The following is a 15,600-nucleotide window of genomic DNA, read 5'->3' as shown; positions in this document are numbered from 1 at the left end:
ATGAGCCATAATGAGGGAAACCAGGGGTTTTAACTTGTAATAATTGATAATTACTAGTGGGAGAATATCTCAAAGGAGAATAGAATAAAACCAGAAGACAAATTTCATTGTGATCTAATTTAATTCTCATTAGATACTTTAAAACAATTTGGTGCTTTCAAAATGTTGTGAAAAATAGAAACATAATTAAGATAAAGATATAAAAGAAACAGGAGGAGAAAGAGCCATTGGTGTTGATGGATATTCCCCAAATTTAGGTTTTGTCTTTGAAGGATCTTGTAGAATAGTGAACTTAATTGACTGTTCCTAAAGGTGGGTTTAACAGTCTCAGAATCACCTCTGTTCTCTATTACTAGAGTAGAACAGTTTGTTTTTGTTGCTAAGTTAATCACTTCCACCTCCATCTTGGTGCTTTCTAGGGTCGGAAAATTTTATGTAGAATAAAATGTAGTAATTACATCCTTCTATATTTGCTAGTTAATGGTGACTCTTTACCTGTCCTAAGTTATGGACCAGCTGATTCCCAGTGGAATCTATTTGGCCCCAACTATTATGTCATCATTGCAGCTAAAGGATAAGTAAACCACTGGCAGCAAGCATGGTGACTGAGATTTAATTTCCAGGGAAATCACTTTGGCTCTTCACAGAATGTGTATGAGGAATAATGCCGAATAATTTTTAATTTTTTCGTAGCCTAGAGTCATTATATAGCACCAGTGTAAAATAAGATCTTGATTAGCTGAAGTGCTTAGAAATTTTGATATTCTGGTTGATTTCATTTTCTAGTTAATTGAGGGCTAAAAGGAAACTGCTTTGGTTTCAGCCATTTATATATGCTTAGTTTACTTTTCCATTATGGTAAATGCCATATACTAAATATATTTTCACTTTAAAGTTATGATGTTGGTCTCTATTTTTTAAATCTATTGATACTCACTTTAGGGACTAAGAAATTAAGTTGAATCTGCACTCACAGAATCCATCCATCCATCCATCCATTATCCATCTTTCCATCCATCCACACTTGTTTCTTATGCCAGATTATACAATAAATGATAAACAAGCCAGCAAGTTTCCTGCCCCATGGAATTTACATTGTAGTTGTATATACAGACAATAAACAAGTAATAGTGATAAATTTGCATAAGGATATGCAACAGTTTCATAAAGATAGCAGGGATACTTCTGTTAGCCAGGGCAAGATGTTCCAGATGGAGAGAACAGTTAATGCAAAAGCCTGAAGCAGGACAAAACTTGGCATGTTCTAGGCACTGACAAAAAGCCCAGTGAAAGACATTCTTTAGAAGTTGGCATTAACAGTAAATCTGGCCATTTATTAATACTTACCTGAAGAACAAACATGAGATGTGACATTTAATTTAAATAATAATCCAATATTCTATGACTAGTAGGCCTGTTAGAAGTTAGAAATCAGTTAGAGGACTGTTCTTTTTTGTGGGGAGTGAATTTATTGTCAGGGTACTAGATCAAGCCTGTAGAGCAAAAGTTGAGTTCTGGTGTGCTGTTTTTGTAGAATGATAGTAGAAGCAACACAGAACGGCAAACAGTGTTAGTCTTTTCTGCCTCTTGGGCTGACTGGAGACTGGTATTGAGAAGATTGAGACAGTTTCTGGAAAAGGAGTGCTGTGATTATTAACAATAATAATATAAAGGTGCAACATTGGGAGAGTGCTATGAACTTGCTGACCTTGGAGTAGATGCTGTATTGTATAGGCTGTTTATATTCTCCAAAGTTGAATCATTGAGAGTGACTTTAAAAACATAGTAAAACTTAGGTAACATTTACACTAAACACAGTTCTAAGCACATTGCATATATTAACTGATTTATTTCCCCAACAGTTTTATTATTCCCATTTTACTGAGGAAGAAGCAGAGGCGTAGAATAACACTGTAACTTGCCCTGTGTCACACAGCCAGTAAATAGCAGAGTTGGGACCTGAACTCAGTCTGGATCCAGAGACTGTATTATACTTATCCTTAGGGTATAAGGTGCTCCCAGTATTCATTCATTTATTTATTTATTCACTTAAATGTTTATTGAGTGCCCAGTGCCAAGCACGCTGTTATTCTTGGCAGTGTTATGGTGAATAAGGATGACTGGGGAATATGTTTTAGCTTTTAAGAAGAGTGTACAAATATAACAAATCTTGACTTGTCTTTTGGGAGGATGATTTTGATAAGTAATGTGGTCAGCACTGAGCAATGGAGCTTAACATAATGACTGTATATTGCTCTGTATCTTGCAACCTTGCTGGGCTTGTGTTTTTAGTTCTAAGAATATTTTAGTGTATACTATAGGATTTTCTATATACAAGGTCATGTCATCTGTGAATAGAGATAGTTTTTCTCTTTCTTTCCGGCATGAACACCTTTCATTTATTTTTCTTGCCTCATTGCCCTGGATAGAAAGAACCCAAGTACAATGTTGAATAGAAGTGTCAAGAACAGACATCCTTTTCTTTTTCCCGATTTCAGGGCAAAAAATTCAGTTTTTCACCACTAGTATGATGAAAGGGTGTTGGATTTTGGCAAATGCTGTTTCTGTAACTATTGAGACCATTAATTGGTTTGTGTCACTTATCCTATTAATATGTTATTTGATTATTGATTAACATTGATTAACAATTGATATTGATTTTTGTATATTGAACCAATTTTGTAATCCTTGGAAAAATCTCACTTGGTTATGCTTTATAATTCTTGGTAAAGTTGCTATATTTAGTTTGCTTGTATGTTGCTAAGAATTTTGAGGTCTGTATTCAAAAAGGAGAATTGCTCCATAATTTTCTTTTTTTGTGATGGTTTTCTTGGTTTTTGGTATCAGAAAGATACCTCATAGAATGAGTTGTTTTCTCCTTTTCTAGTTTTTGGAAGAATTGGTGAAGAATTGGTACAAATTCTTTAATTATTTGGTAGAATTCACCAGTGAAGCTAAAAAAGTCTGGGCTGCTGCTTTTTTTGTTAAGTTTTATGATTGCTAATTCAATCTTTCTACTTGTTATATGTCTATTCAGTTTCTCTATTTATTATTTAGCCAGTTTCAGTAATTTGTGTCTTTGTAGGAATTTATCCATTTCATTTAGGTTATTTAATTTATTGGCATATGATTGTTCATAGTATTCTCATGGAATCCTTTCTATTTCTGTAAGGTCAGTACAAATATTCCCTCTTTTATTCATGATTTTAGTAAATGAGTCTTCTTTATTTTTTTCTTGGTGAGTCTAGCTTAAGGTTTGTTAATTTTGTTGATCTTTCCAACAAACCAACTTTGGATTTCATTGATTTTTCTCTATTGGTTTCCTATACTCTATATTTCATTTATTCCACTTTTATCTTTAATAGTTCATTCCTTTTGCTAGTTTTAGGATTAGTTTGCTTTTCTTTTTGTAGTATCTTAAGGAGGAGTGTTAGGTTATTGATTTGAGGTCTTTTTCTTTTTTAATATAGTTGTTTTCAGTTATAAATTTCCAAGAACTGTTTTAGCTTCATCTCGTAAGTTATGGTATGTTGTGTTTTGTTTCAGTCATCTTAAATCACTTTCTGATTTCCTTTGAGATTTCTTGTTTGATCCACTGGTTGTTAGGAATGTGTTGTTTAATTTCCACCTGTTTGTGAATTTCCCAAATACCCTTGTATTTTTAATTTCTTACTTCATTCCATTGTAGTTGGAGAACAATCACTATGTAGTTTCAGTCCTTTTACATTTACTGAGCCTTGTTTTTGGTCTATCTTGGAGGATGGTCCAGGTGTGCTAGAGAAGAATGTGTATTCTGCTGATGTTGTGGAGTGTTATATAGATGTTTCTTCGGTCTAGTTGGTATATATGGTAAAGTTTTGTGTAACATTTGAGGAGCTGTCAGTTTTTTTCTAAAACAGTTTCACTATTTTACAATCCCACCAGCAATTCATTAGGTTTACAGTTTTTTCACATTCCTGTCAACACTTGCTATTCCCCATAATTTTTACTTTAGCTATTATAGTGGGTCTGAAGTGGTTTTGATTTGCATTTTTGCATTTCAAGTCTTCTATTTCTTGGTTGATTTTCTGCCTAGTTGCTATATCTATTATTGAAAATGGTATATTTAAGTTTCCATCTCTTATTGTTGGATTGTTTTTTGCTTCCTTCAATTCTGTCAGTTTTGCTTTATGTTTTGGGTGCTCTGCTGTTAGGTACATATATGTTTAAAATTGTTATGTCTTATTGATAAATGGACCACTTTATTATTATAAAATGTACTATTATAATTATAAATATTATTATAATTATATAAATGTATTATAAATGTGTATAATTTGCTTCTAGTAACAATTTTTGCCTCAAAGTCTCTTTTTTCTGATATTCTCAATCTGTTTTTGGTTACCATTTTTATGATCTATTATTTGCTAGGGCTGCCATAACAAAGTTCCATAGACTGGGTGTCTTAAGCAACAGGGATTTATTTTCTCACAGTTTTGGAGGGTTGAACTCTAAGAACTTTAAGATCAAGGTGCTGTCAGGGTTAACTTCTTCTGAGGCCCATGAGGGGAGGAACTGTTCCAGGCCTCTCTCCTTGGCTTGTCAATGGCTATCATTCCCTGTGTTTTCACATCATCTTCCTTCTGTATATATCTGAATACACATTTTCTCTTCTTGTAAAGACATCAGTCATACTGGATTAGGGCACATCCTAGTGATGTCATTTTAACTTAATTACATCTTGAAAGACCCTATCTCCAAATTTTGGCACATTCTGAGATGCTGGGGTTAGGACTTCAACATACGGATTTTGGGAGAGACGCAATTCAGCCCATTACACATGGTATATTTTTTTCATATTTTTACTTTTGATCTCTTTGTGTCTTTGAATCTAAAATATGTCTTTTATAGACAGAATATAGTTGGATCAATTTTTGTAACATATTCTGCCAATCTCTGCTTTTTTTCTTTGCCATTTTGCTATTGTTTTCTAAATTCTGTGTCTTTTGTATTTCTCTGTCCCTCCATTAATGCCTTTTTATTGTTAAATAGTTATTTTCTAGTGTACTATTTTAATTCCCATTGCGTGTTTATGTGTGCACATGTGCACGTGCGCCCACACGTATTTTCCATATTTTCTTAGTGTTGCCCTGGGAGATACAATTAACATTTTAATCTAAAGCAGTCTAGTTTAGATTAATACTGACATCATTTGAACAGCATGTAAAAACTTGCTTTGTTATAGTATAGCTTTGTTCCCTCCCTTCCTCTTTGTGCTATTATTGTCATACAAATTACATCTTTATACACTGTATGCCCGTCAACACAGGTTTACCACTATAGCTCTATTCAGTTCTTTTAAAAATCAGGTAGGAGAAGAAAATATTTATAAACAAAGTACATTTACACTGTCTTTTATACTTACTTACTTTAGTTAGTTTTACTGCTGCTCTTTATTTCTTTGTGTGGATTTGTGTTACTGTCTGGTGTTTTGTTTTTCATTTCAGCCCTTTGGTATTTCTTATTGGGCAGGTTTGCTTGCAACAAATCCTTCCTTTTCTGTTTACCTAGGAATGTCTTAATTTCATCTTTATTTTTGAAGAATAGTTTTGCCAGGTATAGAATTCTTGGTTGATGTTCTTCCACCCATCCCCTAGCATTTTGTATATGTTATTCCACTGCTGACTGGCATCTATGATTTTTTTGTGAGAATTAAGGTGCTAATCTATGGAGGATCTGTTGCGTGTGATGAGTTGCTTTTATTTTGCTACTTTCAAGATTGTCTCTGTCATGGGGAGGGGGAAGGGTAAGCTGAGACAAAGTGAGAGAGTGGCATGGACATATATACACTACCAAATGTAAAATAGATAGCTAGTGGGAAGCAGCTGCATCGCACAGGGAGATCAGCTGGTGCTTTGTGACCACCTAGAGGGGTGGGATAGGGAGGGTGGGAGGGAGAGGCAAGAGGGAGGAGATATGGGGATATATGTATATGTATAGCTGATTCACTTTGTTATAAAGCAGAAACTAACACACCATTGTAAAGCAATTCTACTCCAATAAAGATGTTAAAAAAAAAAAGTTAACTAACAATTATATATATATAAAAAAAGACTCCGTGCTCCCAATGCAGGGGGTCTGGGTTTGATCCCTGGTCAGGGAACTAGATCCCACATGCTGCAACTAAAGATCCCGCATGCCGCAACGAAAATTCTGCACATGGCAACAAAGAACTCTCGTGCTGCAACTAAGACCCAGCGCAGCCAAATAAATATTAAAAAAAATAAAGTCTTTATTAGGTATAACACCGGGCTTTCTCAGAGACAGTTTCTATTGTCTGCCTTTTTTTCCCCTGTGAATGGTCATACTTTCCTGTTTCTTTGCGTGTTTCATAATTTTTGTGTATGTGGTTGAAAACTGGATATTTTAAATAATAGAGTGTTGAAACTATGGAGTTCAGATTTCTCCTGTGCTCAAGGGTTCGTTGTTGTTGCTATTCACTGTTGTTGTTTCTTTGTTTAGTGACTTTTCTGAATGAATTTTATAAAGTCTTTATTCTTTGTCTTTTGAAGCCACTGTGTTCAGTTAGCTTAGTGGTCAGCTGATGATTAAGCATAGAATTTCTTAACTGCCTTGAACCAATGTTATCTCTTCGCCTTTGCTGAGACACTCTGTGTGTTGGGACAGAGTTTACAACTCTTCTTTCACTCATGCTTGTGCAGAACCTCAAGGTCGGCTATAAGTAAAATATTAGGCCTTCTTGGGTCGTTCTTGTGCATGCACACAGCTCTGCACATGCATGTGGCCTTCTAGATTCCCAGGAATATGGTGGAGCTTTCCAATATTCCCTGTGGACATCTCTTTACCCAGTGTTTCCTCTTCAGTTTTTGGCTAGCCTCTTGTTTGCTCCAGTTGGTATTTCCACCTCAGCCAGCTAATTCACCACCTTAGCAGGTGGAAGTGGCTATAGAAAGTTTGGGTTTTATTTATTTATTTTGAATTTAATTTAATTTAATTTTTTATACAGCAAGTTCTTATTAGTTATCTATTTTATATATATTAGTGTATATATGTCAATCCCAATCCCCCAATTCATCCCACCATTCCCCCCTTCCCCCCTTGGTGTCCATACATTTGTTCTCTACATCTGTGTGTCTATTTCTGTCTTGCAAACCAGTTCATCTGTACCATTTTTCTAGATTCCACATATATGCATTAATATATGATATTTGGTATTCTCTTTCTGACTTACTTCACTCTGTATGACAGTCTCTAGGTCCATCCACGTCTCTATAAATGACGCAATTTTGTTCTTTTAATGGTTGAGTAATATTCTATTGTATATATGTACCACATCTTCTTTATCCATTCATCTGTTGATGCGCATTTAGGTTGCTTCCATGACCTGGCTATTGTAAATAGTGCTGCAATGAACATTGGGGTGCATGTGTCTTTTTGAATTATGGTTTTCTCAGTGTATATGCCCAGTAGTGGGATTGCTGGGTCATATGGTAGTTCTATTTTTAGTTTTTTAAGGAACCTCCATACTGTTCTCCATAGTGGCTGTATCAATTTACATTCCCACCAACAGTGCAAGAGGGTTCCCTTTTCTCCACACCCTCTCCAGCATTTATTGTTTTTAGAGTTTTTGATGATGGCCATTCTGACCAGTGAGGTGATAACTCATTGTGGTTTTGATTTGCATTTCTCGGAGAATTAGTGATATTGAGCAGCTTTTCATGTGCCTCTTGGCCATCTGTATGTTTTCTTTGGAGAAATGTCTATTTAGGTCTTCTGCCCATTTTTTGATTGGGTTTTTTTTTTTTTTAATATTGAGCTGCATGAGCTGTTTATATATTTTGGAGATTAATCCTTTGTCAGTTGCTTTGTTTGCAAATATTTTCTCCCATTCTGAGAGTTGTCTTTTCGTCTTGTTTATGGTTTCCTTTGCTGTGCAAAAGCTTTTAAGTTTCATTAAGTCCCATTTGTTTATTTTTGAGGTGGGTCAAAAAATATCTTGCTGTGATTTATGCCAAAGAGTGTTCTGCCTATGTTTTCCTCTAAGAATTTTATAGTGTCCAGCCTTACATTTAGGTCTTTAATCCATTTTGAGTTTATTTTTGTATAGGGTGTTAGTGAGTGTTCTGATTTCATTCTATTACATGTAGCTGTCCAGTTTTCCCAGCACCACTTATTAAAGAGGCTGTCTTTTCTCCATTGTATATTCTTGCCTCCTTTATCAAAAATAAGGTGACCATATGTGCATGGGTTTATCTCTGGGCTTTCTATCCTGTTCCATTGATCTATATTTCTGTTTTTGTGCCAGTACCATACTGTCTTGATTACTGTAGCTTTGTAGTATAGTCTGAAGTCAGGGAGTCTGATTCCTCCAGCTCTTGTTTTTTTCCCTCAAGGTTACTTTGGCTATTCGGGGTCTTTTGTGTCTCCATACACATAAGAATTTTTGTTCCAGTTCTGTAAAAAATGCCATTGGTAATTTGATAGGGATTGTATTGAATCTGTAAATTGCTTTGGGTAGTATAGTCATTTTCACAATATTGACTCTTCCAATCCAAGAACATGGTATATCGCTCCATCTGTTTGTGTCAGTTTTTATTTCTTTCATCAATGTCTCATAGTTTTCTGAGTACAGGTCTTTTACCTCCTGAGGTAGGTTTATTCCTAGGTATTTCATTCTTTCTGTTGCAGTGGTGAATGGGGTTGTTTCCTTAATTTCTCTTTCTGATCTTTCGTTGTTAGTGTATAGGAATGCAAGAGATTTCTGTGCATTAATTTTGTATGCTGCAACTTTCACATTCATTGATTAGCTCTAGTAGTTTTCTGGTGGCCTCTGTAGGATTATCTATGTATAGTATCATGTCATCTGCAAACAGTGACAGTTTTACTTCTTTTCCAATTTGTATTCCTTTTATTTCCTTTTCTTCTCTGATTGCCATGGCCAGGACTTCCAAACCTATGTTGAATAAGTGTGGCGAGAGTGGACATCCTTGTCTTGTTCCTGATCTTAGAGGAAGTGCTTTCAGTTTTTCACCATTCACAATGATATTTGCTGTGGGTTTGTCGTATATGGCCTTTATTTTGTTGAGGTAGGTCCTCTCTGTGCCCACTTTCTGGAGAGTTTTTTTATCATAAATCGGTGTTGAATTTTGTCAGAAGCTTTTTCTGCATCTACTGAGATGATCATATGGTTTTTCTTCTTCAGTTTTTAATATGGGGTATCACATTGATTGATTTGCATATATTGAAGGATCCTTATATCTCTGGGATAAATCCCACTTGATTATGGTGTATGATTCTTTTAATGTGTTGTTGGATTCTGTTTGCTAGTATTTTTTTTTTTTTTTTTTTTTTTGCGGTACGTGGGCCTCTCACTGTTGTGGCCTCTTCCGTGGCAGAGCACAGGCTCCGGACGTGCAGGCTCAGCGGCCATGGCTTACAGGCCCAGCCGCTCTGCAGCATGTGAGATCTTCCTGGACTGGGGCACAAACCTGTGTCCCCTGCATCGGCAGGCGGACTCTCAACCACTGAGCCACCAGGGAAGCCCTGTTTGCTAGTATTTTGTTGAGGATTTTAACATCTATATTCATCAGTGATATTGGTCTGTAATTTTCTTTTTTTGTAGTATCTTTGTCTGGTTTTGGTATCAGGGTGATAGTGGCCTCGTGAGTTTGGGAGTATTCCTTTCTCTGGAATTATTTTGGAAGAGTTTGGGAAGGATGGGTGTTAGCTCTTCCCTAAATGTTTGATAGAATTCACCCTTGAAGCCATCTGGTCCTGGACTTTTGTTTGTTGGAAGATTTTTAACCACAGTGTCAATTTCATTACTTGTGATTGGCCTCTTCATATTTTCTATTTCTTCCTGGTTCAGTCCTGGAAGGTTATACCTTTCTAAGAATTTGTCCATTTTATTGGCATAGAGTTGCTTGCAGTAGTCTATTATGATGCTTTGTAGTTCTGTGGTGTCCGTTGTAACTTCTCCTTTTTCATTTCTAATTTTATTGATTGGAGTCCTCTCCCTCTTTTTCTTGATGAGTCTGGGTAAAGGTTTATCAATTTTGTTTATCTTCTCAAAGAACCAGCTTTTAGTTTTATTGGTCTTTGCTATTGTTTTCTTTGTTTCTATTTCATTTATTTCTGCTCTGATCGTGATGATTTCTTTCCTTCTGCTAACTTTGGCTTTTGTTTGTTCGTCTCTCTCTAGTTCCTTTAGGTGTAAGGTTAGATTGTTTATTTGAGGTTTTTCTTGTTTCTTGAGGTAGGCTTGTATAGCTATAAACTTCCCCCTTAGAACTGCTTTTGCTGCCTCCCATAGGTTTTGCATCGTCGTGTTTTCGTTGTCATTTGTCTCTACGTATTTTTTTTTTTTCTTTTTTTGTGGTACGCGGGCCTCTTACTGCTGTCGCCCCTCCCTTTGTGGAGCACGGGCTCCGGACGTGCAGGCCCAGTGGCCATGGCTCACGGGCCTAGCTGCTCCGTGGCATGTGGGATCCTCCCGGACTGGGGCACGAGCCCGTGTCCCCTGCATCGGCAGGCAGACTCTCAACCACTGCGCCACCAGGGAAGCCCTTTACGTATTTTTTGATTTCCTCTTTGAGTTCTTCAGTGATATCTTGGTTATTTAGTAACGTATTGTTTAGCCTCCAATGTGTTTGTGTTTTTTATGTTTTTTTCCCTGTAATTGATTTCTAATTTCATAGTGTTGTGGTCAGAAAAGATGCTTGATATGATTTCAGTTTTCTTACATTTACTGAGGCTTGATTTGTGACCCAAGTTGTGATCTGTCCTGGAGAATGTTCCATGTGCACTTGAGAAGAAAGTGTAATCTGCTGTTTTTGGATGGAATGTCCTATAAATATCAATTAAATCTATCTAGTCTATTGTGTCATTTAAAGCTGTGTTTCCTTATTACTTTTCTGTTTGGATGTTTTGTCCATTGGTGTAAGCGAGGTGTTAAAGTCCCCTAGTATTATTGTGTTACTGTTGATTTCCTCTTTTATAGCTGTTAGCAGTTGCCTTATGTATTGAGGTGCTCCTGTTTTGGGTGCATATATATTTATAATTGTTATATCTTCTTCTTGGATTGATCCCTTCATCATTATGTAGTGTCCTTCCTTGTCACTTGTAACATTCTTGATTTTAAAGTCTATTTTATCTGATGTGAGTATTGCTACTCCAACTTTCTTTTGATTTCCATTTGCATGGAATATCTTTTTCCTTCCCTTTACTTTCAGTCTGTATGTGTCCCTAGGTCTGAAGTGGGTCTCTTGTAGACAGCATATATATGGGTCTTGTTTCTGTATCCATTCAGCAAGCCTGTGTCTTTTGGTTGGAGCAGTTAATCCATTCACATTTAAGGTAATTATTGATACATATGTTCCTATTTCTATTTTCTTGTTTTGGGTTTGTTTTTGGAGGTCCTTTTCTTTGCTTGTGTTTCCCACTTAGAGAAGTTCCTTTAGCATTTGTTGTAGAGATGGTTTGTTGGTGCTGAATTCTTTTAGCTTTTGCGTGTCTGTAAAGCTTTTGATTTCCCTGTCGAACTGAATAAGATCCTTGATGGGTAGAGTAATCTTGGTGTAGATTCTTCCTTTTCATCACTTTAAATATATTGTGCCACTCCCTTCTGGCTTGTAGAGTTTCTGCTGAGAAATCAGCTGTTAACCTTATGGGAGTTCTCTTGTATGTTATTTGTCATTTTTCCCTTGTTGCTTTTAATAATTTTTCTTTGTCTTTAATTTTTGTCAATTTGATTATATGTGTCTGGACGTGTTTCTCCTTGGGTTTATCCTGCCTGGGACTCTGTGCTTCCTGGACTTGGAAGTGGCTATTTCCTTTACCATGTGAGGGAAGTTTTTGAGTATTATAATCTCTGCAAATATTTTCTCGGGTCCTTTCTCTCTCTTCTCCTGCTGGGAGGTCTATAATGCGAGTATTGGTGCATTTAATGTTGTCCCATATGTCTCTTAGGCTGTCTTCATTTCTTTTCATTCTTTTTTCTTTATTCTTTTCTGCGGCAGTGAATTCCACTATTCTGTCTTCCAGGTCACTTATGCGTTCTTCTGTGTCAGTTTTTCTCCTATTGATTCTTTCTAGTGTATTTTTCATTTCAGTTATTGTATTGCTCATCTCTGTTTGTTTGTTCTTTAATTCTTCTAGGTGTTTGTTCTTTAATTCTTCTAGGTCTTTCTTAAACATTTCTTGCATTTTCTTGATCTTTGCCTCCATTCTTTTTCCAAGGTCCTGGATCATCTTCACTATCATTAATCTGGATTCTTTTTCTGGAAGGTTCCCTATCTCCACTTCATTTAGTTATTTTCTGGGGTTTTACCTTGTTCCTTCCTCTGGTACATAGTCCTCTGCCTTTTCATCTTGTCTGTCTTTCTGTGAATGTGCTTTTCATTGCACAGACTGCAGGACTGTAGTTCTTCTTGCTTCTTCTGTCTGCCCTCTGGTGGATGAAGCTATCTCGATAGTTTGGGTTTTATATATAAATTTTCAGTAATATTAAAAAAACTCATGTTCTGTACAAGTGAATGTCCATATCACTTCTGATTCAAGCTTTACATCAATGATTTTTCAGCAATTTTATATTTTAGGTGGATTTTCATAGGGGCAGAGGATTAAAACCTTGTTGAGAGGCAATTGCCAGAAATTTCGGGGCAGCTCTAGAATCCATATAGTTATCTCTAAAATTCCAAGAACACTGTGTCTTCTTGGTGGGATAGTTTGTTTTCAGTTCAGTCAATTCTTCCTAAAACTGAACCACACTTTTCTTTTTTCTTTATAAATTTATTTATTTATTTTTGGCTGTGTTGGGTCTTTGTTGCTGTGTGTGGGCTTTCTCTAGCTGCAGTGAGTGGGGTCTACTCTTCGTTGCGGTGCGTGGGCTTCTCATTGCAGTGGCTTCTCTTGTTGTGGAGCGTGAGCTCTAGGCACGCAGACTTCAGTAGTTGTGGCGTGCGGCTCAGTAGTTGTGGCTCACGGGCTCTAGAGCGCAGGCTTAGTAGTTGTGGCGCACGGGCTTAGTTGCTCTGCGGCATGCAGGATATTCCTTCACCAGGGTTCAAACCCGAGTGCCCTGCATTGGCAGGTGGATTCTTAACCACTGTGCCACCAGGGAAGCCCTGAACCACTCTTATAAGGTAGATGACAATACAGATACATTCTGAGGTTTTTTTCTAAAGGAAGCTGCAGAAACTTAAAACTTGGTTTGAAATCATGCAAACCATTGAATCTTTTCTGAAATGATGACTTTCCTTCCAGTAAATAGCTCTGTAATTCTTTTATATTTTTGATTCTATTGAACTCAAGTCAGGCTGCAATAGTAAAATGAGTACATTCTCCTTTGGCTTTCTGTTCAATTTATAGGTGCAGTTTAAGTCTGAAATTTGTACTTCTTTCAGTAAAGACATGCTTTTAAAATTCTGTGACTCTAGTTTCAAGTCCATTGTATTGGGATATGTTGTCTCAAGTTTAATAATGTACTATCTTGTAAGCCAGTGAGGGAAAGCAAAATGCATCTTTCAGTCTGAACTACAAAAGGCTTTGACTTGAGAAAGCAGCTTGCTGAATCATTTTATTTCTCTGACATTGGTGCCTTATTGAAATTTTAGTTTGTTTTGATACACTTTCTCCTTCAGCATCTTCTAAATATCCCCAAACTATCGCGCATTGATTTGTAATAGCATGAAAAAAATCGCGTAGTATTGTTCATTTCTTCCATCATGTTATATAATAAAGCTGATTCGCAATATTTCAAGCATAAGTTGTTGGTCAGTGAAGGCTGGACTTAATAAGTGTCCTTGTTTGACTCAAATTAACTGTTGAAAACCTCCCCCCTCTTTTTTCTTTCTTTTTTTTTTTAAAAAAGTATTTATTTTATTTATTTTTGGCTGCATTGGGTCTTCATTGCTGCACGCAGCCTTTCTGTAATTGAATTGCGGTGAGCGGGGGCCACTCTTCGTTGCAGTGAGCGGGCTTCTCATTGTGGTGGCTTCTCTTGTTGTGGAGCATAGGCTCTAGGCACGCAGGCTTCAGTAGTTGTGGCTCACGGGCTCTAGAGCGCAGGCTCAGTAGCTGTGGTGCATGGGCTCAGTTGCTCCGTGGCATGTGGGATCTTCCCAGACCAGGGCTCGAACCCGTGTCCCCTGCATTGGCAGGCAGATTCTTAACCACTGCGCCACCAGAGAAGCCCACCCCCCTGTTTTTTCTCTGTTGTCATATTGGTAATGAGGATTTTTCCATGTTTAATTCTGACTTAATGTTATTTTTTTATGGCATCTTAATTAGGTCTTTTTTGTTGCCACCATGACGACCTGGGTAGTAAACATTTTTGTTGTTGTTGTTATTGTTAAAAATCTCAAGTTGAGTGTTGCTTGACACCCAGGAAGTCTGAATTTGTTCTCTAAATTGCACTTTGAGGCCTTATAGCACTGATGATTAAACTTGGCTGTGCGTTGGAATCATCTGGGAAGTTTCAAAAACTGCTGCTCTTGTCCCACCCCAAGCGATTCTGGTTTAATTAGTATGGGGCATGGCCTGGGCACTGGGATTTTTAAAAGCTCTCCAGATGATTCTAATGTTCAGCAATGTTTAAGAATTGCTGTTCGATAATATGATTCCCAAACTTATGATGTATGACTGTCACCAGTGAGCTTTTTTTTTAAACTTAATTTTTTAGAGCAGTTTTAGCTTTACAACAACATGGAGAGGAACATACAGAGATTTCTCATATATCCGCTGCACCACAGATGAGTAGTCTACACTCACCAGAGTGTATCAGCATCATTCACCAGAATGGTACATTTTTTACCAAGGATGAACCTACATTGACACATCATAATCACCCAAAGCCTGTAGTTGCCCTTAGGGTTCACTCTTGGTGTTGTGCATTCTGTGGGTTTGCTTAAAAGTATAATGACATATATCCATCATTATAGAATCATACAGAATATTTTCATTGCCCCAAAAATTCTCTGTTCTTATCTATTCGTTTCTGCTTTCCCCTTCACGCAACACCCAGGCAACCACAAATCTTTCTACTGTCTCCAAAGTTTTGTCTTTTCCAGGAAGTCGTATAACTGGAATCATACAGTATGTAGTCTTTTCAGACTGGCTTCTTTCCCTTAGTAATATGCATTTAAGTTCCCTCCATGTCTTTTCATGGCTTGATAGCTTATTGGTTTTCAGTGCTGTATAATATTCCATTGTCTCTATGTACCAAAGTTTTGGCAACTATGAAAAAAACTACTATAAACGTCCATGCGTAGGTTTTTGAGTGGCACAGTTTTCAACTTCTTTTGGGTAAATATCAGTAGTGCGATTGCCAGATCATATGGTGAGATTATGTTTAGTTTTGTAAGAAACCACTGAACTGTCTTCCCAAGTGGCTGCACCATCTTGCATTCCAGCCAGCAATGAGTGAGAGTTCCTGTAGCTCACATGGTCACCAGCATTTGGTATTGTCAGTGTTCTGGATTTTGGCCATTCTAATAGGTGTGTAAGAGTCCAGGGAGCTTTGGAAAAAACCAGATTCCTGGGCCTCACACTCAAGCATTCAGATCCAGTGGGTCTGGGGCAGGACTCAGGAGTCTGCCACTT

General features: G+C 37.0%; 1 protein-coding gene across 2 annotated transcripts in view; it reads left to right on the top strand.

The window, feature by feature from the left end:
* Positions 1–15,600, top strand: part of SUGCT (succinyl-CoA:glutarate-CoA transferase) — a 688,910-nt gene that overhangs the window by 97,374 nt on the left and 575,936 nt on the right. The gene's annotated exons all lie outside the window — the stretch shown is intronic.

Source organism: Monodon monoceros, unplaced genomic scaffold, assembly GCF_005190385.1.
Source record: "Monodon monoceros isolate NGI ecotype Baffin Bay Population unplaced genomic scaffold, NGI_Narwhal_1 Super_Scaffold_2, whole genome shotgun sequence".
In the NCBI taxonomy this organism is placed as follows: domain Eukaryota; kingdom Metazoa; phylum Chordata; class Mammalia; order Artiodactyla; family Monodontidae; genus Monodon; species Monodon monoceros.
Note: the sequence above shows the minus strand (reverse complement) of the source record. Positions and strands in the feature narration are given on the sequence as shown.